General features: G+C 42.9%; 1 pseudogene; it reads left to right on the top strand.

Annotated features, from left to right (window-relative positions):
- The first annotated feature begins 5,234 nt into the window (after nucleotides 1-5,234).
- The window catches only part of LOC147433940 (small ribosomal subunit protein RACK1-like), a 65,925-nt pseudogene continuing 45,396 nt past the window's right edge, over nucleotides 5,235-25,763 (top strand).

Genomic DNA, 25,763 nt, shown 5'->3' with positions numbered 1-25,763 from the left:
TAATATTTGCTTGTCGACGATTTCGTCATTACTTGCTACCACGGCCTTTTGTTTTCTTGACGAGTTATGCTTTTTTGCCACAGTTAATTAATGGTATTAACATGTCAAATGTGGTGAAGAAATGGGTAATTGAGCTGCAAGAGTTTGAGTTTTTTTTTATTAGTGGAAGATAGTACAAGGGCTACCCTAGCTGATTTGTTGACCTACAAGGAGAATCTCCTTATTGTTAAGGAAGAGGTGGTGAGAAAGGTAGTTGAAGAAGTGCCACAGATCAGCAATGCACATGTGTTGTTCTTTGATGGTTTATACAAAAAGAGCCACGATGCAGCTTCAGGGGGTATAGCACTTTATGATCCAGAGGGGAATCTAGTATGCAAGAGAGGGTTCAAATTGGATGCGCATAGTAACAATGAGGCTGAATATGCTACATTGGAAGCCGGATTACACATTTGTTTGAAGCATGGGGTTCGAAGGTTGAGCATGAAAGGTGATGCCTTGTTAGTGGTGAAGCAAGTGCTGGGTGTGTGGAAGAGCAAGAACACCTCATTGAAGGAAATGTGCTTCAGAATTAAAGGCCTGTTAAAAAAGTTTGAAGCATGGAGCATCAGACACATTGAACGTGCTCTAAATGGAGAGGCACATGAAGCAGCTCAAGGCATGATTGGGGAGCTATTCGTGTTGAGGACCAATTTACCTCTTTATCATGGCCGGGAAAGTTTGGCTCAAGAAGAGGAGTTTTTGCTAACAGGAATCATTCCAAAGGAGATTCAGAATTCTAAGAAGTATGGCTTTGTGCGTAGAGCATACAGGTACAAATTGATTGGTGATGTCTTATACATGAAAGGGGCTGATCTCGTGTTGAGACGTGTACCTTGGAGGGAGGAGCTTTACAGAGTGTTGGAAGAGAATCATGAAGGCGCATGTGGTGGCCATTTTGCTCTAAATATTACCTTGCATAAGATTTTGCAAGAGGGGTATGTATGGCCTAGTTTGCACAAGGATGTTCACCATTGGTGTAGGTCTTGCAATAGGTGTCAAGCATTTGGGAAGAGAGTGTTGAAGCCAGAGCTACGAAAAACCATTATGGCGTTTGATGTGTTTGAAAAGTGGGGGATTGATGCAATAGGCCCGTTACCTATCACAAGCAGGGGAAAAAGCTATATTTTGATGACAGTGGACTATCTTTCTAGATGGGCAGAGGCTATAGCAGTAAAACAGATCACTGCAAAGGATGTGGCAAAATTTGTGTATGATGAAATATGTTGCAAGTTTGGGGTGCCATTAGAGCTACTTTCAGATAAGGGGACAGGATTTCGAGCTAAACTGCTAGATTTTTTATGTGCAAAGATGAAGATTAAGCACCAGCATACCACTCCTTATTACCCACAGTGTAATGGCTTAAATGAAAGATTCAATGGTGAGTTGGTACAGATTCTTTCGAAAGTGACAGAGCACCAAGGAAAGAATTGGGATTTGGAATTGCCTAGTGCAATATGGGCTTACCGTACTTCGGTGAAGACAGGTACAGGGTTTACTCCGTTTCATTTGGTGTATGGAAAAGAAGCACTATTGCCTGTGGAAGTAGAGTTGCCTGCGGTCAAGATGTTAGAGAAGTTGCTTGGGCCGCCTAGTGATGCATTCGAAGAGAGGCTCTTACAACTACAAGAGGTTCAGTTGGATAGGATGAGTGCATTGGAACATTATGGGCAGATGCAAGATAGGGCTTTGGCAAAGATAAATGAAAAAGTCAAAAGTAAGGGTATCAAGAAGCATGACTTGGTTTTGCGCTACAACAGTAAGTTGGACAACACCTTCCAAAAGAAGTTTCAAATTAAGTGGGAAGGCCCTTTCAAGGTAGTGGAGTGTTTTCCAAATGGCACATATCAGCTGGCTAACCTGGATGGTGTTCTACATAAGTCAAGGGTAAATGGATTGCGTCTTAAATTGTATCATGCTAGATTGATGATGGTGGAGCAAGATGAGCTGTCTGTGGAGCAAGCAATGTTGGTGAAGGATGAGGAGACCTGTGATGCGGCGAGTCTCATATCTCTCTTTACTGCTGCTGATCATGAATGATCTAGCAGGCTAGGGGATGGGCAAATTATGTCAGGAGTTTTTTTTAGCAAGGGATTGCGCATATGTACATACACATGCATGGTGCATCGAATAAAGGATTACCCAATTTCCATGGCCAGGTGGTTACGTGGGGCCCACATGTGTACAGGTAGGATAGCATGTACATAGTGCAGCGATTTTCACTATTATCAGTACTAGTGTGTTTTTTCTACAATAAGGAGGAGTTGGTAGCGCGTAAAACTTCTCGAGGAAGCTATCCGCGGGCCGACGACATGAGGTAAGCAGGTGCGTCAGATGGCATCTAGTGGCGTCAGGAGGGCGAACGAGGTCAATATTTGCACGCGGATGAGGACCGACACAACGTGGGTGTTTTCTGGTGAGAGTTATGCAGAAAGGTCATCATTAGGACCACTTTTTGGGGCCACTTCACGTGGTGGCGAGATGCATTATTGGAAAAAAGCTGAGTGCCAGGTGTGCGAATGATGCAAAAAGGTGACAACTATGCACTGCGAGGTCAGTTTTTGGCCTGTTCGGGGTCCGTTTGAGGTCATCTAAAAGGCCAAGGGTGCCCAACTAATAAAGCTAAGTGTGGGAACTGAAAAAACTGAGAGAAGACCAGAAAAAACGTGGAGAAGAGAGGAGGAACAGCCGCAACTGTGTTTTTGCCCATTTTGGAGCCTGTTTTGGCTGTAAACTGCTCATCCGAGGTCGGATTTGAGCACTTTGACATTGTAGACTGGGGTTTTGGGCCGTTCCGGACGCGATGGCGCTGTCCATTTTGCCAAATTCCTCACTCTTTTCCTGCTGTTTTTCTGTGTAAGTTTCTTCTATGAGCGAAGTTTCTGCTCTAGTTTGTGATTGTATCTGGCTTATTTTACCCATATTGTGTGAGCTATTTGCCCCATTGGTGTTGGCCCAAGCTCAATTGTATCTAAACATCAGAAATTCTCCTCTTTTGAGCTGAGTTTTTTGGGTGTGTGTGTGTGTGTGTGTCTATGTGGAGTGGGCAAGTGGATAGTCTCTCTCCTCTCACTCCAGAGGTGTGTTCCCTGTCTCGGCCAGGTATGTTGTCTAAGCCGAGTGGTGCCCCATAGTGTGTGTGTGTATCTTCCCAAGAGTGTGTGTCGGGTCGTTATAGAGGCACTGTGTGTGTTTTCATCCCGCTCACAACGTAATTGAAATAAACCATGTGTGCAAGGATTACAAAAGCAAAACATTGCACTTACACTTCTACGCTCCTCAACATAAATGCGTTCCAAAAGAAGCTCCACATTTGCAAGAACTCTCCATCCACAAGAATGCGCGTTGTCTTGCTTTGGAACCTTGCAACTCAAAATCAACATATCTTTCTAAACACTGTCTTGGGTTAGTGCTTCCCATGCAACAACAAGCTTCTGAACAGACCTGCAATACATAGTATATGGTGACCACACGTTGTATCAAAATTGCAGAATCAAGAAACAAGTAGCTACGTACCTTCAAACATTCCCATGAAAACCATGCGCAGAGTTTGCAAGGTAGCAACGCTTGCACTCAATGTTTAAGCCTACAACGCTCAAATGTGATCTGATTGCACAAAAAAAAGGAATTAATTTGCTATTCGTAGTATACAAAATATTAAAAAGACTAGCAGTATAAAAAATACTTACTTTTTGTTGTAAGCTAAAAGTAAAACTTTTATCGTGTCCATGTTCACTGATTGAAACCAATCAACGACTTCAATCAAGGAAATGTTCTTGGTTATTGGAGGGATTGCCAAAATGTTGTCCATTCCCCTGTTAGATAGATGGACTGGTGCAAGTGTCTTGTTGTATCTAAATCATAACAACTTCAGAGAATTGATATCCCGGGGCATCATTGTCACTCTATGGATATGAGTTGTGAGGATGTAGCTATCTTGGAACAACTCGATCAGAAAGTCCTTGGCTGCCTCATGGAGGCAACCCATTGCACTTCTGGTCCATCGAAAATCCAAATTTGGCAAACTACTCTTTGAAAGGGTAACTTAGAAATAGCAAGAGAAACATGTCTCTGGAGTTTGTGCAGCTCAAGCAAAACGCTTTGGTTCTTCTAGTACCTCCGACTATGCATTGTTGCCCAAAGATTAGGCAAGGTTTTGCCTGCAACTCTTGAGGATAAAGGTTGGTTGTCTTGCGGGTAAACCTTCCTTGCGGTCTGCTTCGTGCGAGCCATGGAAACAAGTGTTTACCCTAGAAAGTGTTGTGGGAAAGAATAAGAAGAAGATTGAGCAATGAGAAGGTTACGTTGCAAAAGCTGATTCTGAGAGGTGAGGACAGTCGTCAAGCAACAGTGGGGTATTCGGAAATAGAAACATTATATAATCATCAAGGACATCATCATCATTACCAAACGTATGGCGACCCCAATTAATTGAGTCGCTCATCATCATTGGGAAGAGTGCATCACCGCATGAACGACATGTGGCATACTGCATGTCAACTGGGACACGAGGTGACAATGTGGTTGTCGCAACACAATGCGATATGGCATGTTCCTTGTTCGACCAAACCCCCTCCTCGTGTTGTGTCACGACAAGGAAAAATTTTGCGGCACAATGCGAGTAGGGGGAGTAACCGTAGCCAGACCTCCTTGTCACGTTGTGGTGCGGCACTCTTAAAGGCACGTCATAGCGCGATAGGGACTAATCCTGTTGTGGTGATGCCTCTCTATCATTGTGGAGCGACATTTGGATGTCGTGTCACAACACGATAGGGACCACCCATATCGTGGACATGCCTCCTATCACGTTATGGCGTGACATTTGGATGTAGCATCACAACGCGGATAGGGACCACCCATATCGTGGACACGCCTTCCTATCGCATTGTGGCGCGACATTTGGATGTTGCGTCACAACACGATTGGGACCACCCATATCGTGGAGAGAGCTCCCTATCGTGTTCTATCGCGACATTTTTCAATCGATGCACAGTGCAAGCAAGTCAACGGCTGTGTGACATAAACCTACCACTCGCATTGTGGTGCAGCACATTTTGATAAAAGCTCTTCCTTCATAATCATTAACCAAAAAAAGAAACAAAGAGCAGAGGTATATTTCTCTCTCTCGCTCTCTTCTTCCCTCTCTCTCTATATATAGATATCTCTCTCTATATATATAGAAGCCCTTGATGGTGGCAATGATAGGCCTATGGGCAACCCTGAAGGGGCATAGTGATTGGGTGACAACTATGGCCACTCGAACATGATTGTTTTGGCATCTTGAGATAGGTCGATTGTGGTGTGGCCGTTCACCAGGGATGACCACTTTGCATTCACCAAGAAAGGTCTCAGGAGCCATGGCCATTTCATGCAGGATGATGTTCTCTCCTCTGATGATAGCTAGTTTGTACTCTATGGTAGCTAGGACGGCGAGCTCCACCTCTAGGATCTCAATTTGGGCTCTGCCACCCATTCCTTTGTTGGACATAGCAAGGATGTTTTATGTGTTTCTTTCTCTATTGACAACCACCAGGTTGTGTCTGCTTCTGGAGATCATTCCATCAAGCTTTGGGACACTCTAAGTGAGCATAAGTACATGATTCAGGATGTAGATGCACACATTGGGGCTAGGTACCCTACGTTCATTTCTCCCCTTATAGCTAATCTCATTATTGTGTCGGGCTCATGGGATCGATCTGTCAAGGTTTAGAATCTTAGCAATTCTAAGCTCCATACCGAGAGAGAGAGAGAGAGAGAGAGAGAGAGAGAGAGAGAGAGAGAGAGAGAGAGAGAGAGATTAAATTTGATAGCCCTCTTACAGAACCATATATTGACACTTTACCAAATTATACAAGAAATAAAAGACTGTAGACAATAGCCAAAGACAAAAGAGACAGAAGACAAAATTCATTATTTTATGTTGGTACATTCGGTTCTGGTAGGCGAACAATTGAGCTTCAAAACCCATGAAAGAATAGACCTATACCTGTCACCATCCAACATAAGTAGCCAGTTAGAACATGGGCAACCTTGATAGGAAGACAGGTATCCAAACAGTCTATTCAGCTTGTTATTGATGTACCATAACCCTAAACCCCTTCACTCTCCTTATATACATTTCGAGGGAGTTTTTTCTTTGCTTCTCTATCAGGCATGATCCATTTTTTAACGGTATTTTCTACAATAGGTTTGTTTGGTAGACTTTCCTCTACCATAAATTCAACCGGTGCACTGGTTGTTTTCTGGTTTGATGATGAAGACTGATTTGCATCCTTCCGAAAAATCACGCATGGCGGATGGACGTGACTTTCCATTGGATAGGTAACATCTCTTGCAAGTTTTTGGGCTCGCATTCTCAAAGGATGGTATATCCCCCGTAGTTTGGCTTCCGATAGAAAGCATCATACCCTGTAGTACAATTTCATAAACCAGATCTTGTCTATTAGTGGTCTATGCTAGATGCTAGCTTCTAAGAGTAGCTAGAGAAAACTAAGGCAGAAAGCAACATTTTTGTATAGTGATTACACATGACATTGGAAAACCTACTCCCCAAGTGGATAGAGTGAGAGCCTGAGAGAATAAAAAGAGAGAGATAGAGAGAGAAAGAGATAGAAAAGGAGCTTCATTTTGGGGTTATGTAGATGATCTATTTCAAAGGATAAGATATATGCTACTTCTAAATAAGAAGTAATGTATTTTGCCAAAATTTTGGCAGAGTTTTGTTTGTAAGTAGACCCATTTTTCAAAAGTAAATCGGCCCTCCTTTTTTAGGAGCCTCACATGAGGATTTTGTTTTAAATGATAAATCTAGAACTACCCGACAAAGTATGTACGCAGTTTTAAAACACGGTTATGTCAGACTTTTAAAACCTAGAAAAATCTTTTCCCTTTTGTCAAAATTTTGGCAGAGTTTTGTTTGTAATTAGACATGTTTTTCAAAATAACCATGCCCTCCTCTCTGAGGAGTCTCACATGAGGATTTTCTTTTCAAAAAAACCATTTTGGAAAACTTTCCCACAAAAGTATATCAATAAGCATTGGAAACAACTTCCTTTCCAAGTAATTAGATCAATCCTTGAAGTGTAAGACAACCCCTTTTCACATTTTCAAGACCAATTTCACTTAATAGTTTGTTTTATAAACTTAGTGTATAAAAATCAATAAGAAACTATTTCAAATATTGGTTGAACATCCTCTTAGTAGATCAAAAGTCTACCTGAAAGCTCGGGGTTGTCATCCGTATGCTTTGTGTTGAGGCCGTGCCGATGATTTCCAATGTAAGGCTGCCAAATAGACCATACAAGATGCTATTTTGTGAGCAAATGTTCACCATTATGTGACATACAGTCAACCATTGTTCAAAAAAGTCCTTTTAGTTACAACATATTATGTACATAATTAATTGCCAAGTTCTTCTCAAAATAATTCTTACTATCTTTTTGACTTTGTGTTATACCCAAAATAAATTAAAAAACTGGTATCTCATACGCATGCTCATGGAGTTAAAAACATATATCCTAGTACACAATGCCGATCTTTTTTTGCATAACTTTATATTTTTTTTCTTACCAGAGAGTTCTTTTCCTTATTGAATGTTTTATTTTGGGAAATCAAGAGCTCTTTTGGCATGCTACTTGCCTGTTTTTCTATCAAGTATGTATCCCCAGCTAGTGTCTACTGTCATGCCGATGAGAGGTTCATTATACAGTGTTCCGGACCATGCGGTTTATATAGTGTTCTGAACCATGCGAACCGTGTTTCATACCATGCGGTGTTTTGCATTTAGATTAGTTCTCCCTTCTTATGCCTTTATACAAATATTTAACAAGTATACTGAATGCTATTCAAAACAAAGTTAGTTTCCCAGTTTATTAGAAGCTAATGGACATGTCTTTCACAAAATCTAATAACTGCAAAGCGTTAAAAGAACATAACGTAAAAACCAATGTCTTATTACCTATGAGGAGTAGCACCGGGCCTTTATGTGTCGCAGTGCCGCCACCCAAAGATGCTACCGATCAATGCTGGATGATTCCTTGACTTTTGTGCGTTGGGGTAGTATGCCGCAAGATGTGTGCAAAGTGTGTGTGTGTGTGTGTGTGTGTGTGTGTGTGTGTGTTGAGAGGATACTGCTACGTCCGTAGGTTAGAAGAGAGCCTTTGGGTACAACAGTATAGTGTGATTAGCACTATGCCTGTGCGTATGGGCTTCTTGGTGGATTTTTGGTACTCCAGACTTGCGTTTTTATAAGTGCATCGCAACAGTTTCCCAATCTGTGCCTTCAATACAACCATGTGCTCAAGAGAATGAGTTAGAGGCACCAACGATTAATTATTCCTTATCAGGCATGCACCTCACGGTGTCTTTAAAACCTTTTTAACTTTTTTTGTTTGTCCCCATCCACGTTAAGTGTTTACAGTAAGTGAGCCACTTTGAGTAAGGTTCCATTCATTTTTAGCTTTGAATTTCCAATGGTGAGAAAACCAAGGGGGGATTTTTAATACGAAGATAACATTGGAAGTGTTGGCTAACAATTCTAGAGAGAGAGAGAGAGAGAGAGAGAGAGAGAGAGAGAGAGAGAGAGAGAGAGAGAGAGAGAGAGAGAGAGAGAGAGAGATTTTATTATCATCCCTTGAGATCAAATATGACATATGGGACCAAAGTTACATGTGATGTAGTGTGTGTGTGGCCAATGAGTGACTCTTGATGCTCCAAAATTGTTGTGTTGAGAGTTGCAATGGAGAGCCCACATTGTGGCTGAGAGAGGAAAGTGTGTAGGTCTAAGTCATGGCTAAAAATGTGGTGGAAGCAAGTTCGGATGTGACCAAAAGCTGAAGTGTCTGGTACTTAGACTCTCGAACTTGTAGTGAGCATAATGTGCACCATTGATTTGACTCTTCTCCATTGCCCCAAAGCCTCGTCTCACATCATATGGGAGTGGGAGCTAAGCCAAATGGTTGTGATAGTGTGTATCACGGACAAGGGGATAGGCTCAAGGATGTAAGTGTGAATACGGTTTCCTCTTTCAGCAAAGAAGATGGTTTTGTATGAAGTGTGACCCACCAGATTCCTCCCAAGCCATAATACATTGGTGTTGTAGAAAAGCTTCATTCACTTGCGAGTCAATTGAGGCATCATGTAGCAAGTGTAATGCATCACATCTCCCAAACCACTTCTTTATGTCTTGCATCCATCCTGTGCTCAAGATCTTGCTTTAATTGCGCATAACCCCAATTGGAAGAGATTATGACTAGGATCATATATGGTGTTTGTGTCTTAACCTGGAGAAAGCTTGCAAGAAAACACTTTTGGACATTCTCCAACTCTTTCCAAGTAGACTTTGAGATGCTCTCGCCCCACACTTCAACTCCATAAAGAAGAATCGGTGTCACCAGTGCATCAAAAAGGTACTTATTGAGAACCCAACACTCTTGTTTCCGCGTTACACATGTTCTCAAATGCATAATAGGCTCTCTTTCCCGCTTTCAAACGATGCATGGCACATTCATGCCACTTGTGATTAGCCGGAACCTTAGGGCTAAGGACTTAAAGCTCTCAACAACCTCAAGTGTCTCATTACTATACACAATGCATGGCTTCTCCTTATGGTTGGTTTTCAAATCATAACCTTTGTCTTAAACTCATTCACAATCAGCCCACTATGCAAGGAAAAGTTCTCAAGGACAACCATAAGATTTTGTGCATCTTCTAAAGTGTGTGCTAGAAGCACTACATCATCCGCATACAACAAAAGCATGATTACCACATTGCAAATAGTGACGTCTTCAATGCCTTCTTCTTGCATAAAGTCAAGTACCATTTGTTCCAATTGATCGATACATAAACCAAAGAGAGTTGGTGACAAAGGCCATCCTTGTTTAACCCTAATAGTGCTTGCAAATTTTTTTGAAATTCCTCTTCCCATGCGCAACTGACACATCACCGTTTCATAGATTCAAGAATCCGCAAGCATAAACTCACTTGGCACTTGGAATTCTTCCATCCTTCTCCACAAATTGTCATGTTGAATCATATCAAAGGCTTTCTTAAAGTCCACAAAACAACAATATAATCGCTTGCCTCTTTCAACCGACGTTCCTCCATGAGAACATGAAGAGTGATAAGATGATCAATGGTGTTATGGCGTCGACAAAAACCCACTTGTCCTTTTGCACGCTTGTCAGTCTCCTCAGTCCAATCACTCAATTTCATCTCCATTATGCACCCAAACAACCTTTCCATAAGAGACCCAATCATTATATTCCGATAGTTGTTTACATTCTTTACATCATCTCCTTTATGTAAAGGCTTGACCAATTAGTACTCCAATCATAAGGCATACCATGTTGAAGTGCAAGGTTGAACATATCACACATCCACTCATGTGTATAATCTCCCGTCCATTTAATTATGCGGCTTGATACCTTGAAGATCTCTCGCTTTGCGAGTGACCAACTTTTCAAGCCCACCGCATACATCCTCAATAGTAAACAAAGAGGGCATACATAGGAGTGAACCATAAAATGGATTTTTTTCAACATTTGGTTGCTCATATAGTTGCCTAAAATGTGTGTACATATCCACAAGACTCAAGTTACCATTCTCAACCTGCCCACCCCCCAAGTTTCTCCAAAATCTTCCACATGCACCTGCCTTTTCTTGGACTTGAAAACATTGTTGTCTTACTTCCCGTCTTCTTCTCTTCTTTTGAATCAATGCCTTGTATGTATGCAAATGACTTTGATAGTTGTCTTTGTCCATAGTTGCATCAAGCTTTACCAAGGACGTTCGAGCATCTTGACATTCTTTATCAAACCACCTTTTGCGTGATTTATATTTGTTGATACCATGGACATGCTTTATGGCAAATCATTCTTCTACACAAGAACAAATAACTTTCTTTAAAAGCTTCCTATTTAGTTTCCAAAAGTGAATCATATTGAAGCTTTGTCATCCAAAACTTTTGCTCAACCATTTCAATGTACATTGGTAGGCGTTTGAAATCCATACATGGTGATAACTTCTCTTCCCTTTGGCTTAGATTATCATGAGTACTTGCTTCTCCACATGCAAGGTCAATACATAAGGTCTGATAGTCTGATTCCGGGGTCCATTGGCCAAACATAAAACTCTTTATGCGATACATGATGGCTTTGAAGATTAGCATATAGTCAATAACACTATCCCCATTATGTTTTCTACATGTGAATCAATTGGTTTCACTCCACAAAGATACGCCATTGGCAATGAGCATACCCGTACTATTACACATGTGCAAAAATAACTTTCCATAGTGATCCAACTCTTTTTCATCCATTGAAGTACAATCATACAAGTGAATTTCCTCCAACTCTCTTGAATTGTATGGCATATCAAATTGTTGAGTACCATGTTGCAATGTTTTTGTGCGAGCATTCATATCCCCAAAGACAATAACATCACCTTCGCCTTTGAAATAAGCAATGTTCTCTTCTAAATAAAAAAATGGTTGATCTCTATCCATGTAAGAATAAAAGGGGGAATCATGAGATGAGGAATGTAGCAATCTACTACAAAAATGGGTGCTCTTTCTGGTGTCATAATTTTCAGGCATACATAACGTTTGCGCTTGCCATATTTCACAATTGATACAAAATCTTCCAATCCTTCCTTAACCATACATGCTACCCTCCTTGCCCTCTTTGTTACTTGAGATATCTCCTTGTTTTTCTTATTCCTCACCTCATATGCCTTGTGATGCATATTTTGTTGCTTAATAGTGTGACATTCACATACAAAAAAAATTGTATTCCTCAAATAGATCCAATTATTATTAAGGATACTCTTTTGTTTGGTCTCATCCATCAAGGTGCATACAATTGGTTGTTCTCTTGAGGGAGGAGCTCTTTGCTTGCCCACTTTATGTGCTCCATAAACCATAACTTCGGACATGCCAAAGTGGGTTTTGAAGAAATCTTTGATAACAATGGCAAGAGAAGGACGTGTCTCTAACTTCTCTTTGGGAATTCCATGAATAGCAATGCTCTTGGAACATCGCTCCCGTTCCTTCTAACACTGGGTTATCCGCACCGCCCTCTAGCCCGGGCGAGAGAATAGAGGTTCTCGGAAACTATCGTTGGTCGCCGTTTTTTTTCAAAATCTCTCTCTCTTTCATTATTGTCCGCACTCTCTCTCTCATTCCCCCCCTTATGTTTTGCCTCGCACACGCCTCTCTCTCCTCCCCCTTGTTTTCTTCCCACCGGCAGGCCGCGCCCAACCCCCACCCCAATCTCTCCCCCTCTCTCACTACCTCCATTCCCCCTTCCTTCTGTCTCTTCTATCTCTCGCTGCGTGTGAACAACCCCTAGGGGAAACGATAATAATGCACTCTCCCTCATCCTCATATCCCATCCTTTGACCCATTTAATCCCCCCCCCCCCTTCCTCACTCAGTGTCGGCCGAAAGCAGCCCTACCCTCCTATCTCTCTCTCCCTGGCGCATCCTCTAGACCAGCCCACGAGGGTGCAGCGGACCATCTCTCTCTATCCCACAACCCACACACCCAATCCCTCCCTCACCACCTCATCCCCCCGCTCTCTCGCTCTCTTGCTCTCTGCGCTCGGAGCTCGTAGGTACAACTTACAGCAACGAAACCATCTCTCTCTCACTACACACCCACACTACACACACACACACACACACACACTTTCTCCCTCCCATCTTCCCCAGCACCTTCTCCTCTCACTCGTTCTGTTTTCCCTGCATGCAACAAACACATTATATATATTATGTATATATATATACATAAATGATAAATTACCCCCCCCCCCTATTACATATATGATATACACAACACATATACACATACGCGCACGCATACATGCACACACACATATACGCACTCACAATAAAAAAATAAAAGGAAAATACGACATCAACACCAAAGGAAGAAGGCGGCCAACTCGTGCGTTGTCAACACCAAAACAAGAAGTGGCGCCGAAGGCACGCCCCGACTAGCACCGAAAGGAGGTAACACAAAACATCTCGGCTTCTCATGACAAAAACCGACTCCAACAGCACTAAAACCTCACACCGACCACCCGAACCATCGACAAAACCCTTGTAAATGCCCCAAAACCCCACTTTTCCCTAATAACCTAGCCATGGCTAGTGGATTGTAAAAAACTCTCCCCCACCCCACTCTTTCCTCTCTCTCTATCTCTACTTTCTCTCTATATCTCTCTTACTAGAGAGGCATCTAGACCTTCTACAGCGACCAATGGATATTTGCAAGGACCATTAGGTAAGGACCACCTCTCAAGCCTATATAAAGAGGCCTCTGCTAAGCACAAAAGGCAGACAAGTGAAGGAGGAACACACTAGCTCCATGCACTCTACATTTTAAGCAGCACTAATGCATGTAGTGCACCCCATGCTTGAGAGCTAATTGCATCATGTTTGGTTGCAAGCTTGGGCATTTTAGTATTGTCAACATCACCATTCTCCCCATGACTCACCACATCACGGTTGAGTTGCTAATCATGACCACTCTATGCACATGAAGTAGTCACTACTCTTCCGCCAAGCAACATGAGCACGCTTGGATTGAAGGCATCAATGCCATGCTACCTTGGGCCGCTCTCAATGTTGGTCATTGATGTCATCGGTGGCCGCATCGTCTTGATGTTCCCCCTCAACTAACCTTCCCACTAACTCCAACCTCGCCATGCACCATATGGTGCCCACTTTCCATGATGCATCCCTAATGCCAAGAGCCAGGTTTGTAGTCATCAAGACCACCACTTGTAAGTATCATCATCACCAATAAAGGGTGCAATGTTGTTTTGATCTTTGGGGTCCATTCTCTATTTTGATTTCCCATAGTTACTGGATGTTTCATCTCTTGCATATCGCCCTGCTTGTGGTTCATCACATGTGATCTCTCCAATCAGTCAGTGTGCCCTATTCCGACCTTGTCACATACTTCCCTCGTGCATACACTAATGACTAGTGATTAGGCATTCTCTTTACATATGGACGTCTGCTATACCACCATTTCATGTTGATTACCTAGAGGGCATTTCACTTTTGCTACCCTAGGTCATGTATGTTTGCGTCCTAGCAGCACTTATGCTAGGTGGTGCCCCTTCCTGCCTATAGGATCATTCCTACCTTGAGATGATGCTTTGGAAGGTTCAGGCTATGTGTGGTGTAGAGGCCATACCATATGGCATGTCATTTCCGACCATCATTTTCTTGGTGCCCCCACCGAGGATCCTTTCATGAAACCCTCCAGTTTACAAGACTGAAACCCCTAAACTTTTGTGGATGGATTAATGGCTAGCAGGGTTCGCTAACTGGACGATAGAAGAAGAAGAGCTCCAAGCACAACTAGACGAACTCCGCATCTCCATCAAAGCCTAAGTGCCAGGCATAATGGTAATTGATTTGCAGTGGGAGAGTCAACCAGCACGCCAAACTCAGTGGATATACATAGGCCGGGTGCCAAGAAGAAGAAGGAGAAGGTCGAAACCATGTCCGCAACCTACAACCAATCCACAACAACAAAATGGAGGGAGCTCTGCACAATAGAGAATCAACACTATTCTACTTCGAGAATCGGGTAACTCAAGTCACCGAGGTAATTATCACAGTCAGTTTCCAAGTTGCACCTGATGCTGTAGCACAGATAACGAAAGCACGTGCTCACACTCTCACTAGAGAGATTAGGGATCTACTAAGTTTGTTTCAGGAAAGAACACCACCCTCTCCCACAAGCTTGGACAGTGACTAAGCACCTCTAAGCTTCACATGAATCAATACAACCTACCTCAAGACAGATCACACATACTGACACAAGTACGCTCAATCAAGGTAATACTGGACTTGAAGGCTCACTACCAGCGTGTCATCGACACTATGCTGGGTGGGGAGCATTTTTTTGAGGTTCTGGAATCAGATCAGCCATTTTTTTTACCTTTGGTACAAGGCAATGTACCGTTTGAGATTTTAATCTATGTCCTAGTATAAAAGGGTATACACGCCTCCTTGTAAATAAAGAAAGAAAAAAAAAATTGCAAGCTAAGCAGTGTGTCTTTCTAGCTCTCTCTCTCAGTAATCATGGCAAGTGTAGCATTTCCAACATTTAAAGGAAAGAAGGGGAAGGATTTGGTAACAGATTTCCTAGATGACTTTGAAGTAGCATGTGTAGTGAGCAACAAAGATACAAATGAATCTCGGGTTAGAATCTTTAAGCATCTCATGAAGCTAGAAGCTAGGTCATGGTACAATGCACTTCCACAAGCAACCAAGGATGACTGGGAGCCCTTAAAAACCGCTTTTAAGAGGCGCTTTGGGGGAGGTACCACTTCAAAGAAGTTGTGGGACAAGTTGAGAGACTTGAAGTAGGAGGGTCTTTTAGAATATGCCACCTATAAGTCCAAATTTGTGCATTTGTGGGAACGGTGGGTTGAGTTACTGGCAAGGGGGGAAGCTGCACCCGATTTCCTAAGAAGGACCGATTCATGCATGGCTTATGGCCACTTCTCAAGGAGAAGGTGAAGGGTAGATTCCCGGCTACGTACAAGTTAGCCATCGAGATTGCTCGCCTTAAGGACAAGAAGCTACAAATGAAAGCCAAAGAAATCGAGTCAACAGAAGCATGAACATCACGCCGACCAACAACCACGACAACCACCATCCCTCCACCACCACCGACTCATGGGGTAAGACATGACCAACAAGATATGTTGGCCCATATTACTGACCAACTGCAGAATTTGTCTGTCCACTTAATACAGCAAGGAAGGAATCAAGAAAGAGATCAAGACCCAGGAAGAGCACAACGACAAAACAGGGAATATCACTGCTACAACTGTGGAGAAGATGGTCACAGTATGTATTGCTGTCCCAAACCACGACAAAACTATAATAGAGGAGGAAGGAGGAACCAACTGTCACCCCCTAGAGAAATAACACCCCCACCCCGAGCACCAGCCCCACCAACACAAATTCTACGTCCACCCCAGGCACCACCACAAGCATCCATTCCACCTCTTCCACCGGCACCACCACCTGATTGCCATGTAAACATCTTTTAAGGATAGAAGAGAAAGGAAAGGCCATAGTAGTGGATCCGCCCAGAGCAAAGGAGAGGGATAAGGGTAAGGAGAAGGTAACCTTTGTAGAACCATTTGAAGCCATGACTGTGAAAAGAGCTAAGAGGGAGAAAGCTACACAATCTGATGATGAGAGAAGCATGAAAGGAGAGACTAGCAAGAGGCCATCCAGGCCATGACGGAAATTAGGCATCACCGACTTCCAGTTAGGGGAAAGTTCTAAGCCCTATGATCTAACATTGGATGTGGAAGAGCAAGGACCAAAGATTACATGGCCACAACTGCTACATCTCGCACCAAAGATAAGGCGGCAATGGTCCAAAATGGTAAGTACAAGACGCTCCAAAGCAAAGGTAGCCGGAGCAATTTCGGGTTGCAACATGGATGACATCCTTCCAATTGTCGACGTCAACATAAAAGGAAAGAGGGTTGGCAATACCTACATTGATGGAGGTGCACAAATATGTGCGATGAGTGAAGTTATGATGCTTCAGTTGGGGCTCGAGGTTGATAGGCCTTCTCTATGTAAGGCAAAGATGGCAAAAAACACAAAAGTAAAGTGTGTAGGTGTGGTAAGTGCTATGAAGATAAAAGCTTTCAACACTGAGGTAGAAGTAGACGTTTTTGTAATGCCTACAAAGGGGGAGGGCTATCCATTAATCTTGGGAAGGCCATGGTTGATGGACATGAAGGCAAAACAGGACTGGGGCATTGGGCTTCTATGCATGACTGGCAAGAAAGGGGAGACAATCTACTACAACATGAAGACTGGCAAGCAGAAGCAAATGGATCTAGAAACATCAGCAGATGAAACCACTAGTGAGGAGGAGACCACATCCACCAACGAAAGTGACAGTTCCATTCGATGTGATGGATATCATCATAAAGGATCCACGAAGGGTAAGCACAACTGGTGATCCATCTCCAGAAGGGTGACGCAATGAAAAGGAGAGCAAATCACCTGGCCTAGGAGAAAGTAGGTTGAAGGGTATGTTGTCCACGGAATTAACACTTGAGGAGAAAGATAGTTTTTTGCAAATGTTGATGGGATTTCCTGACCTATTCATTGACAACTATGAAAGAATCACAGGTATTACAGTGGTGGAACATCGTATTAAGCTGAAGGAAGGGGTAAAACCAGTTGTGCAAAAGCTACGACAACTGGGGGTCATACAAGAAAAAGCACTCTTGGCCGAGGTAAAGAAGTTGCTGGAAGCAGGGTTCATCTATCCTGTGGAAAACTCAAAGTGGGTGTCACCCGTAGTAGTGACGCCTAAAAAAAATGGTAAGTGGAGGGTCTGCATTGACTACAAACCACTAAATGCAGCTACAAAGAGAGACCACTTTTCTCTCCCTTTCTTGGATGAAATTTTGAATGAAGTAGGGGGTTTTGAATTCTACACCGTGTGTGATGGTTATTCTGGATATTTTCAAATACGCATAGCCTTGGAAGATCAGCTAAAAACCACTTTCATCACGCCATGGGGTTGTTTTGCATATAAAATTATGCCATTTGGTCTCACAAATGCACCTGCCACATTCCAAAGATATGCCACATATGTCTTTCAACCGTTCTTTGGAACATCCATAAGAGTGTTCATTGATGATTTTTGTATATATAGCTCGCGCATTTCACACTTAGAAAAAGTAACTGAGGGTTTGGCCAGGTTGCAAAGCCTAGGCAGGCAATTAAATGTGGACAAATGCCACACTGGGGAAACTAAAGTCATTCTATTAGGCCATGAAATTTCAGCAAAAGGTATCAACGCCGACCCAAGTAAGGTGTCCGCACTCATAGCCCTACCTTCACCAACAACATCACGTCAATTGGTCTCTTTTTTTTCAAAAAGTGAGGTACTTGAGTAGATTCATACATCTACTATCACAACTTGTTCTACCACTACAATAGCTCACTCAAAAATCAACTTTCACTTGGGACGAGGAAAGCGAACATCACTACAACAAGGTAAAGGAGGTCTTAGCCACCCTGCCAACTATCTCACCACCTAAGTGGGATGAAAAATTCTATGTCACCTCAAGTGTGGGTGATGATTCATTAGGTGCTGTGCTAATCCAAAAGGATACAACAACATCTTTCATGAGGCCAATTTACTTCTCTAGTCGAATGATGACAGTAGTAGAGAAAGGTTTCACCCATGTAGAACACCTAGTCCTAGCTCTTAGATTTGCAACTACAAAGTTTAGGTCATATTTGCAACCTAAGCAATTTGTGATTCTAACCACGGATGAGATGTTTCCCTATGTTCTACAACACATGGATGTGTCTGCTAGGATTACTAAATGGCTAGTTCGTCTGCAAGAATTTGACTACACGGTACAGGTGGAAAGCACGACAAGGGCAAGCCTGGGGAGACTCATGACCTACCAAGGCTTTGAGAGGAAGGAGAAGCAATCTAAAGGGGAAGAAATTCAATTACTTCCAGTACCACCGATGGTAGAAGGAGCACACTCTCTCTACTTGGATGGAGCCTACAAGCGGGCATCCGACAAAGCAGTTGCAGGCATAGTGGTCTTTGATGGCAAAGGTATCAAGGTATTTTCGCTTGGCCAATTGTTAGATTCACATTCTAACAATGAAGCTAAGTATGCAGCACTAACCAAGGGTTTACAATGGTGCGTCTCGCAAGGGGTAAAGCACCTTAATGTATTTGGGGATGCTCTACTTTTGGTAAGGCAAGTAAATGGAGTGGGGTATCGATGCCATAGGACCATTTCCTAGGGCCAACTCAAGGAAATTTTACATTATCATGGAAGTCGACTATATGACTAGATGGGCACAAGCTACAGCCACTACGAGAATCACAACGGTAGAGGTAGCTAAGTTTATCTACGAGCACATATGTTGTAGGTTTAGCACACCATTAGAGATCATCTCTGATAGAGGGCCAGGTTTCAGAGCAGACTTGGTAGGAGAATTAATATAGAAACTTGGCATTACAAGGAGGCACTCTTCACCATATTGTCCTCAATGTAATGGCCTAGTTGAAAAGGTGAATGGAATGGTTTCTAAAATTATTACCAAGCAGGTAAACAATCATCTTGGAGACTGGGATAAGTACCTACTACCAGCTTTGTGGGCCTACAGAACCTCTTTCCGTACATCCTTGGGATTCACACCGTATCATTTGGTATTTGGTAAGGAAGCAATTTTGCCCATTGAAGTGCAACTACAAAGTCTCAGAGTAATGGCAAGCCAACTTCAACGACCCAACATGCATTTGAGAGATCACATCATCGATTTGGAAAGACTACAGCTAGACAGAGAAGAATCAATAAATTATTATGCAGCACAAGCAGAGCACAGACGGCTTAGCTTTAACCAGCATCTTCGGCAAAAAGAATTAAAGAAAGGAATGTTGGTGCTCCACTACGACAATCGCTTCGACACACACAAAGATAAGAAACTCCTACTTCGATGGGAAGGTCCTTTCATCATCAGGAAAAAGTATGCCAATGGAAGTTACCGACTTATGGAAGCTGATGGAAAAATTCATAAAACCAGGGTAAATGGTTGGCTGCTCAAACCTTATTTTCTTCGATTTGATCAAGCTCCACCACCTATCGACATTCCTGACGAGGATACACCATCAACCTCCACCTCCGACAACAATGATCAAACAGATGAGTTAGAGGCATGAATGCCCCTAACCTTAGAGAGAGGGCTAATGACACCGGGTTATCTGCATTGCCCTCTAGCCCGGGCCAGAGAATAGAGGTTCTCAGAACTATGGCGGGTTGCCATTTTTTTTCAAAATCTCTCTCTCTTTCATTATTGTCCGCACTCTCTCTCTCATTCCCCGCCTTCCGTTTTGCCTTGCACACGCCTCTCTCTCTCCTCCCCCTTGTTTTCTTCCCACCGGCAGGCCGTGCCCAGCCCCCACCCCAATCTCTCCCCCTCTCTCACTACCTCCGTTCCCCCTTCCTTCTCTCTCTTCTATCTCTCGCTGCGTGTGAACAACCCCTAGGGGAAACGATAATAATGCACTCTCCCTCATCCTCATATCCCATCCTTTGACCCATTTAATCCTCCCCCCCCCCCTTCCTTGCTTAGTGTTGGCCGAAAGTAGCCCTACCCCCTCCCCCCCCTATCTCTCTCTCCCTGGCGCATCCTCTGGACCAGCCCGCGAGGGCGCAGCGGACCATCTCTCTCTCTCTCTCTCTCTCTCTCTCTCTCTCTCTCTCTCTCTCTCTCTCTCTCTCTCAACCCACACACCCACTCCCTCCCTCACCACCTCACCCTCCGTTCTCTCGCTCTCTTGCTTCCTGCGCTCGGAGCCCGTAGGCGCAACTTACATCAACAAAACCATCTCTCTCTCACTACACACCCACACTACACACACACATTCACACACACACACGCACTTTCTCCCTCCCATCTTCCCCAACGCCTTCTCCTTTCACTCGTTCCGTTTTCCCTGCACGCAGAAAATGCATTATATATATTATGTATACACATATATACATACCCCCCCCCCCCCCCTCCTTCTCTCGTTCCCACACACTGCACTAAACACATACTTACATATATGATATACAAATACGAACACACATACGTGCACCCATACATGCACACACGCATATATGCACTCACAATAAAAAAAGAAAAGGAAAATACAACATCAACACCAAAGGAAGAAGGCGGCCAACTCGCACGTCGCCAACACCAAAACAAGAAGTGGCGCCGAAGGCATGCCCCGACCAACACCGAAAGGAGGTAACACAAAACATCTCGGCTTCTCATGACAAAAACCGACTCTAGCAGTGCTAAAACCTCACACCGACCACCCGAACCATCGACAAAACCCTTGTAAATGCCCCAAAACCCCACTTTTCTCTAATAACCTAGCCATGGCTAGTGGATTGTAAAAAACTCTCCCCCACCCCACTCTTTCCTCTCTCTCTATCTCTACTTTCTCTCTCTATCTCTCTTACTAGAGAGGCATCTAGACCTTCTACAACGACCAGTGGATATTTGCAAGGACCATTAGGTAAGGACCACCTCTCAAGCCTATATAAAGAGGCCTCTGCTAAGCACAAAAGGCAGACAAGTGAAGGAGGAACACACTAGCTCCATGCACTCTACATTTTAAGCACCACTAATGCACGTAGTGCACCCATGCTTGAGAGCTAATGGCATCATGTTTGGTTGCAAGCTTGGGCATTTTAGCATTGGCAACATCACCATTCTCCCCATGACTCACCACATCACGGTTGAGTTACTAATCATGACCACTCTATGCACATGAAGTAGTCACTACTCTCCCGCCAAGCAACATGAGCACGCTTGGATTGAAGGCATCAACGCCATGCTACCTTGGGCCGCTCTCGATGTTGGTCATCCATGATGCATCCCTAATGCCAAGAGCCAGGCTTGTAGTCGTCAAGACCACCACTTGTAAGTATCATCATCACCAATAAAGGGTGCAATGTTGTTTTGATCTTTGGGGTCCATTCTCTATTTTGATTTCCCATAGTTACGGGATGTTTCTTCTCTTGCATATCGCCCTGCTTGTGCTCCATCACGTGCGATCTCTCCAATCAGTCGGTGTGCCTTATTCCGACCTTGTCTCATACTTCCCTCGTGCATACACTAATGACTAGTGATTAGGCATTTTCTTTACATATGGACGTCTGCTATACCACCATTTCGTGTTGATTACCTAGAGGGCATTTCACTTTTGCTACCCTAGGTCATGTATGTTTGCGTCCTAGCCGCACTTATGCTAGGTGGTGCCCCTTCCTGCCTATAGGATCATTCCTACCTTGAGATGATGCTCTGGAAGGTTCAGGCTATGTGTGGTGTAGAGGCCACCCCATATGGCATGTCTTTTCCGACCATCACTTCAACTCCTCTACATCCACATTTTTAACATTCTTTGTTTGAGCCATAGCTTGCATGAGGGAGGAATTAGGAACCACATTGCTACCACATATAGTAGCCCAAGACTTGTTTGTGTGTACATTTTTCATGTCATATACATCCTGGCTCATGGTGTCAAATTTTTCATCTTTCAATACATGATCATGCTCTACTTTGCTCATGTGCTCCTTCAAAGCATTCAAGTACAGAAGAGAGCGTTTATATTCCTTGACTTCCTCTTCAAGTTGTATCAAACATGTTGTTTGTATCTCAAGTGTCCTCTTGAGATTCTCATTCTCAACCAAAAGAACCCTTAGTATGCCATTCTCCATTGCAAGTGCCTGTAAGTCTTCACCTTGTTTGGTGGTCTCTTCAAAAACGATATCAAGTATGCCATGATCATGGTTTTCGATGTCATTGGTTGAGTGGTTGTGTTGCTATCTCCACACTTTGAAGATTTAGGATCATTTTCCACAATTGTTGAAGAAGAAGAACCCTTGCAAGTGCTGGAAGACATTGTATGTAAAGTAAGAGATGAAAGTTAACTTTCCTAAACGTGTTAACTTCAAAAATGATGTTGCAAAAATGTCTTCCATAACTCATAAAATTTTAATATTTACATCAATGCCTAGAGGGCACCATTCTTTTTGATTGAAGCTATAGATCACCCAATTTGGAATTTGGTTAAAGAAATTATGATCAAAAGAGTAAATTGATGTCTACTAGGTCAAAAAACAATTAAGAGAGAGAGAGAGAGAGAGAGAGAGAGAGAGAGAGAGAGAGAGAGAGAGAGAGAGAGGAGAGCTTGGACACTAAAGGTCACGGGGTGCCATTGATGGGATATATTGCATGGGAGAGGGGTAGGGATTTTGAGGCGGATTGGGTTCAAAAAAAATATGAGGGCAGATCTTCTCGTGGGTCTCAAACCCTTGCTTATACCATGGAAACATTTTTCTATTACAATCATGCCCGTGCACACATCTAGGGTCTTGTAGGGAAACAATTATATATATTGGTAAACCTGGACATTTGGCATTTATATGAATTTACTTGCATGGTCCTAGTTTACTTCGCACCAATCCTATGGCCCGTGCTAGCTTGAGATGTGCGCACTCAATTCATTGTTGTGGATCCCATTATGGAGTCTTCATTAAAGACCCCACCGTAGATAGTCCCGAGGGAAGGAGAGAGAGAGAGAGAGAGAGAGAGAGAGAGAGAGAGAGAGAGAGAGAGAGAGAGAGAGAGATCTCTTTCTTCCTCTTTCTATCTGTCTATCTCTCTCTATCTAGCTCTCTCTCTCTCACTTTCCCTCTCTCCATCTATTTAACTCTATATATAGATAGAGAGTGAGAGATAACAATAAAAACAGGCTCCTTGTAATTGCTCAAATTGCCTTTTGAGCAAGCATTTTTTATAAAATGCAAAATTTAAACAAAAAGAGAAGAAAAGCTTACTCCAAAGCTCGCTCAAAAAGCTTGCTCCATTCTAATCCCCTTGGAGAAGTAGGAGCTCCATAGCATACCTTCTACAGATGTTGAGGACAACGTGATTTTTAAACCAACCAGACAATATAAGGCATCTTGAACTACTTTTGCAATGTTTGTTCTTGCTTTCTCTACCAAATTTCTAAGCTCAAGGTGCCTAAATTCCAAGTGGGAAAAAGCAAGAGCTTCAGTGATGGAAAGCAAAACCAACTTAGCCTCTCCATGCAATAGATGCTTGACCACATTGGACCGGCTACTGTTGTCTACAGCTTTCCTCCAAATGCTATCCATGGGCATATTTGTATAGATTTCTTGTTGTTCAGTCTAGAAGAAAAAGCTTGAGGTACAACTAAAGACCTAATTGCACTTGGCATTGTCCTCGCTTCATCAACATTTATCACCAACCCGTGGGAATGGTTGAAGAGGTGCACTTTGTTGCCAACTAGCAGACATGAATGAGGAAGGGATTGGCTATGCCCCCTCTTGTGATCCCCTCTAAAAGCTCTCTCACTCATTTGAGGACTAGAATAGGACTCCCACTTTGCATCACCCTTCATTGTTTCCTTCTTGTTGGTGTAGAAGGAATGTGCACGTTTTTGGTACCAAGTGAATAAGGTGTTGCATTGGAGGGATCCGTCTAAGACAATTGCAAGAATGCAACAGTTAACCATGTGGCTCTATCTGTGCAAGATCCAAGCTACCTTTCTGCATTGGAAAGGATTTTCAAAGCTTGCCAAAGTTTCTCATCTTCTACTTTTCTAACATGCTAAAGTCTGTAAGTTGTGGATCAATTATTTCCCACAAGGATGTTAGTTATGAGAGTGGCAAATTGAGAGATTAGAGCTAAGGCACCTACTCTAGATTCCATGAAGTCTCTAATTGCCTTCACAGTGTTGGATGTATCAGGTGACAACACCACTCCCAGAAACTCTATGAGCTTCTTCTCAGGTATCATCCCAACTCCTACACAATTGAGAGAGGAGCTCTCTTGCTGAGAAAATTGATATGATCCAATGTCATCACAACATCCCACAAAAAACCATTTGATCTACTAGTAATAAGGTACAAAACAGAAAGCTCTATGTCAATCGTTTCCTACAAAGCAATCTTTTGAAGTCTTGAAACTATGTTAGAGTCTTTGATCTTTGAGAATAGGAACTTCTAACACCATTTGTTGTGATGAGTATGAAAACCACATAGCTAGGGGGCTCTTCTAATCTCTTCAAGAATGCATTCCGTGCATCCACATTCACATCATGCCACTCATCTACGATGAAGACTTTATACTGGTGCGAGGGTGGTAGAGATATGTGCTTGAGAAGAAGCTTATACTCTTCATCCTACTACTTCCACCAACATCAACTTCCCTAATATCAACATTTTTCCCTTCATCAAAAGAGGAGCATTCCTTGCATGTTCCGCAAGGCGAGTGCTCTTTTGAAGACAGGAAATTCAATGTAGCATTAAAAATCCTCGCTGCATAGGTGTTCCCTTTGAAATGGAAGTACAAAATTTGACTCTTATGCCGTTTCTTAGTATTGTACCACTACTACCAACTTTTTTTAAAGCGGAAGAGGGATGGCCTTCACCCCTAGGAGGAGTCCGCATTGCAGTTGCACCCATTTTTTCTTTTCCTATTGTCTCCACTTGAAAGCCTCCTTCAAATGATATCTAAATTTCTTCATCTATAAGTTTTGTTCCTAGATCAACCGTCCAAATTGTTAGTGGAGGTGTTGGCCTTGGCTTTACGTTATGATCCACCACATAACAATGAATAACACAGTTGGAACAAAACCAAAACCATTGCTTAAGTAGCCCATTTGGATGTTTTCTATAGCCCTCAAAAGATGGTGCAGGAGTCCCTTTACTACATGCCATTGGGGGTGCCACTACATATTACATGGCTATCAAGAGGAGTTCTTCTATTTGTCCACATAGTTTCATTGACCTTTTGTTCCAAAACACAAACCTTTGCCTTGTCTATAGAATTCTAATTCCCATCTCCAATCCCTATATCCTCCTTGAAGATCACGTGTTTTTGTATTGTACTGTGGTCTATGTATGGAGTCATCCTCAACATCAATCACAATTAATGGACCTCACTTTTGTTAAAGGGTTTCTTTATCTCCTTGAAGTGATGTGCAAGATTTATACATGGGTGTTCCACATGTAGCCTCATTTACTACTCTTATCACTTACATTGGACTAGGGGAAACTCTCTCCTTGAGTCTCTCTAATGAAGGACCCTTTCCAATATGCTTACCT

This window comes from Adiantum capillus-veneris, chromosome 19, assembly GCF_014529385.1.
Source record: "Adiantum capillus-veneris isolate H3 chromosome 19, ASM1452938v2, whole genome shotgun sequence".
Taxonomy (NCBI): domain Eukaryota; kingdom Viridiplantae; phylum Streptophyta; class Polypodiopsida; order Polypodiales; family Pteridaceae; genus Adiantum; species Adiantum capillus-veneris.
Note: the sequence above shows the minus strand (reverse complement) of the source record. Positions and strands in the feature narration are given on the sequence as shown.